Consider the following 5,117-nt stretch of genomic DNA (forward strand, 5'->3'; position numbering starts at 1 on the left):
TTATTGGAGAAAGAAATATAATTGAAATCTGAACCTCAAGAAAGCCCTAAGCCCCACCAGCAGTTTTGCACTTCTCTGCAGCATGGCTGTCTTACAGCACCTGTTTTGCCTTTGCTTTGCCATTTTTTTTTTATTCACCCGTGTGAATAGTATGATCAGTATGGTGGGACTGAAAAGCACATTTTCAATTAGTGTGCTGTGATAAATAAGCAAGGAATAATTCTATATGTTCATGTAGAACTGGGTGTGTCTGCAGCTTCAGAACTCCAAAGGTCCAGGGATCAATAAAAATTCTCAGGAAGACTGCAAATTCACTACATTGTTTCATGTTTAGCTTTGAGATCATGCAAATGTCAGAATTTGAGAAAGAGGTCAGAATCACTACTTGACACTGCTGTAGAATTTTCTCCAAACTGTTATGCAAATCGTTTCCCTTCACTTGAACACATTGCTGCTTTACAAGACAAACTATGCTGTATATAATATACATTTTGCACAATATGCTGCAGTTAGAGTTCCCGTATCTTCCAATATGGGGCAGCAGTTGCCAAATCCTGGTACAAGAGAGTCACTTATTTCCATCTGTGAAAATATAGTCCTCTTTCTCTATGTAGGCAGAGAGAAGTTACTAAAATAAGCCACTGGAAATGGGAGGAGATGGAGTTTGTTTTATTTTTTTTTTGTTTTGTTTAATTTGCTGGCAGAGCAGAAGTAATGTGGTCCAGGAATGTTTCCATTTCTTTCATTCTTTATTATGGTGAAACCTACACATTGATCTTTCATGTGATGTAGTTTCTGGTCAGAACTCTGAATCATCCTTTAATTGCTGGAGGTGTTTTTAACTTATCTGAGTTGTTTTTCTAGCTAATTCAGTGCTCAAGACCACATTTGAATTTCTTCCCAATTGAAACTGATGCTTTGCTCACTAGATGCCACTACGATATTTTAAAAGACTTCTGGAATGTATAATTTCTCCTCTCTCTTTGTGGAACTTTGCTCCACCCTTGGATCATATTTATCCCATGCTTGGAGGTGTAAGAGATATATGTGAGGCTTCTGTATCTGAAAATATTGTTCTTCAGTATAGCAGTTTAGCAAATTTGCTCATACTTACTGATGAAGAAAACCTAATAAAACAAACAAAATCCGATGATGATTTTGGCTGAATCTTTCATGGTTTTGACTAGATTTTCTCCCTAAACTAATAGACTGTTAGCTTCAAATTTCTCCTGTTTCCCCCCATCCTCTGACAGTCTTTTCACATGTGCCCTTATCTTTTATTTGCTTTGTTTTCTATGCTCAGTTTTATGTCCCTATTTAGCTTCATTCTTAACTACTCAGTCCTTCTGAAACCTGAAATGCTGTGTGCCCCCAGTGCTGCATTCTGGTCTCTCTTATCTGCTTTAATTACAGAAAAGGGCCTGTCTTATGCTTAATATTCATACATTGCCTATCAGAATAAACTATAAATAATAATACTAATCCTGACAGAGTGCCTGCTTTTGAACAAAGCACTGTTTTGTCTTTTTTTTTTTTTGGTTTCCTTTGTAAGCCTGCAAAACACATTGCCACATTTTCCACAGGCTCATCTTCCGCACCTATCAAACTTCAGCTGTTATACAACCAGTGTCCATTTGGTCAGCCAACAGTAGAAATGTTTTCACTGAGACCTACGCTGAATTCAGCATAATAGCAAACAGGTGGTCAAATTAGAAGAAAAACAAGTTTCCAAAAAGGAATCAGTGATCGAAGCAAATAAATATTCAGGACCTTGAATGCTGATCAAAGAGTAATTAAAAACTAGCATATATGGATATGTGCTCAAGGAAAGAGCCATCAAAGTAGGGTGTGTCTTGTGGGAAGGGACACTAATGTTGTTGAGGGAAAACTCAGCAGATAATTCAGATGAATATTTGGTCATTTCCTGCTTTCAGTTTACCTATGGAAATGATGTGAATTTTGGTAAATGTATGTAAATGAATTTAACTGATAAAATAAAATACAAGCTCCAGTGTGCTGTTGGAATTTGGAAACTCATACTGCATGATATGTGGCTTCTTGTTGAGTGGCAGAACAATAGCACAGGCTTACATCTATCTTCTACCTGGTGGGAGTTGTTGCCAAAACAGAATGTAATCATGAACTGTCTCACAATACTCATTTCATCTGACTCAGCAAGCTTTAAACTTTTTTGTTTTTTCTACAAGTGCTGAATGGCAGTAAAATTAGAAAGGAAAAAAAAATTGCACAAAATAGTATTATTTTAAATATCATATATATATATCCCAAATAAGCACATTGCAGAAGCATAATAAATACCTGTTGCATATCCAAGATCAAGAAACAAATCACTAACAACTGAAAAGAAAATCCTGACATTCGTTAATTTCTAATGGCAACAAATAATAAAAATATATCCTTTTCACAGTAGAAATAATTATAATTTTGGCATACATGTAAGATTATTCAATATCTGTATACATTTTTACAAAATGAAAAATCATTCCAAGGGGAGGACCTGAAAAAAATACTCATTTACTCTACTGTGGAACCATATTAAGAAGTTGCCATCAAGCTGAACCTTCACAAGGCTTCACTGATGTTTGTTTACACAAGAAACATCATGAAAAGTGCTTAAACCCAGTGCTTTGGCTGCAGCAAGCAGACCTACCTTATGTTCGGGCTGAAAAACTTATTATTTATAAAGAGCAGTGATAAATGCAGTTAGCTATTTATTTGAATGTTAACATTAGAAGTGTTTAACAAAAGGAGAGGAATCAGGAAGCTCAGTTAAAGCTGCAGATCTGTTCTGAAGTCTCAGCATTGTTCCTTTTATTTTTCTCAGCAGCATGGGTTCAGGATGGAGTTGTTAGGTTTAAGTTAGAATTTCCTGGCTTTTCCTTTGGTTTGTGTTAAACCTCAGTATTTTTAAACATACTTTCACAAGGGATTCCACTGGTCAATTCTTCTCTCTTTTTCCTTTTCCCTCAAGGTTTTTTAATGCATATGTAATCATTTTACAGATGCCATACGACAATTTGGAACAAATTCTTTCCAAGCTATCCATTCCAAACTAAAATAACTAAATTTAAATCTTATTTTCTGTATTACTGTTCCAGTGATCTTTCTGTATTTGAATCATATTAGGTATTTTGAGGAAAAATTAAAGAAAAAAGAAGTGATTTTTTCATGCTCTCTGGGAGATCCACCTCCAGGCTCACTTTTGCAGATAAAAAACAGTATCTGACTTCCTCTCTCTTCTGCTATCTGCCTGCTACTGCTCTGGCATTGTATTCCTCACCTTCAGTGGCAGCATACAGCTGCTGCTTCTCTTTCCTCTGAGGTTTGCTATTGTGAAAGGTACTAGCTGAAAATACACAAACTATATTATCACAGGAGTTTTGTGTCCTATTTTCATTTCAACAGAAAATTTATTCTTCATTTTAAGACAGTGAATATGAGGAGTCAATACCAAAATGTTACTGTTGAACTTGAGTCAAAATTATTTATTTTCCTTTTTGTAAGAAGAGGATAACTGATGTGATTATTTTTTTCTTTATTAATTTGACTTGTTTGTTTAATTTTGTTATCTATTTAGTTTTTATTTCTCCAGCTTGCCAGGATAAGCTATGATAATGAGCTAGAGTTCCCTCGCTTTTCTTTTGCCAGCCCAGACCATTCTCCTGTGATATGTTGGGCTCTTGTGGCCGAGTTATCTTACAGCAGCCCTGAAGTAGTTTATGAAATCAAAAGTCGAAGCATGGGAGGGTGAAATGAGTCAGTTACAAACTTCATATTTCTTGAATAATGTTTCTGTTTTCAGATTGTTTCAGAAATCATGTCAAATAATGGCATTTGGCATATATACATACTCTCACTGCAAGAGAATACACTGTCATTACACATGTATTTCACAGGCCCCATTTGGAACTGCATGCATGAAGTATACAACACGTGTTGCTTCCTCCATGCTGGTGGAATACTCCTTGGCACTCCCTGGTGCTTTAAGGAAGACTGCCTTCCAAACATCACTGTGCAGGAGAGAGCATCTCTCTGTTTCCCATTCTGATTCCAGCATTTGTTCTATTTCTTCTGATCACCTTTTCAACCAGCTCTCCTAAACCGTAAGAATGAGAGAAACCAATTGTAGCTTCATGGAAAATACTGAATATTTTGGACACAATTGAAAAAATAAGATTTCAAAGTGCCTCAACTGTGGGATATTCAATAATTTGCGCTACACCTTCAGAGTTACTGTAGGAACATTATTTTCAGAGGTGAATTTGGGGATAAACACCCTTCTTCTGTGGTAAAAGTATGTAGCCACCTCCTAGATGTGGTTTTGAAAAAGTCAATTTTCTTTTCATAGACAATAGTAAAAATGAAAATTGACCTATTTTTAATGGCTTCTTGACTCGTAAGTTATTCTATTATTCCTGTTTTACTAGTATATTAACCAGGAACTCTAAAGCCATGTTTTATTTAATGTGCCAATATTGTGTAATGTTTTCTCAAGAGAAATTTAATGGCATGTATTTTTTAGAATTAGAAATGAGCTCGCTATTTTTTTTCCAGCAGTAGTTTTCACTTGAGAAGTGTAAACATATTCTGTGGTTTCAGTTTCTCGATAAAATAGTATAAATATAAATATAAAGCATTCCTTTGTGGAATCCATTTGTGGAATTTTCTTGCTTTCTATCATTCTGGGGTGTGTATGCACCATGGGGATCTGTGCTTTGCAAATAGAAATTACCCATCATATAGATGGATACGATTATCCCCAATTCCTGTTAAAGGGAACTAAGCATGCAGATCCTTTGGATCTCCTCAGATATTTCAGCCAAAGTGGGTATGTGGTCTAACTTTATTACTGTGGGAAAGCCACAGGCAACATTCTTAGTTGTGTAAACTGATCCAGTAAATTCAACTTTACTGATTTATGTTAGCTGATGATCTGACCCAATGTTTAAAGGATATTAAACATATCAGACCTACAGTAAAAAATAACTGTTGATTGACTGTTTCTTACAGAATGCAAACACAGAGAATGGACATTTAAGACTTTTGCAGTCATTCAATATTTTAAATGATGGTTGAGCGCAATAGAGTTATTCTAA

The sequence above is a fragment of the Chamaea fasciata genome, unplaced genomic scaffold (assembly GCF_029207755.1).
Source record: "Chamaea fasciata isolate MVZ Bird 193981 ecotype frontalis unplaced genomic scaffold, bChaFas1.0.hap1 SCAF_1, whole genome shotgun sequence".
In the NCBI taxonomy this organism is placed as follows: Eukaryota; Metazoa; Chordata; class Aves; order Passeriformes; family Sylviidae; genus Chamaea; species Chamaea fasciata.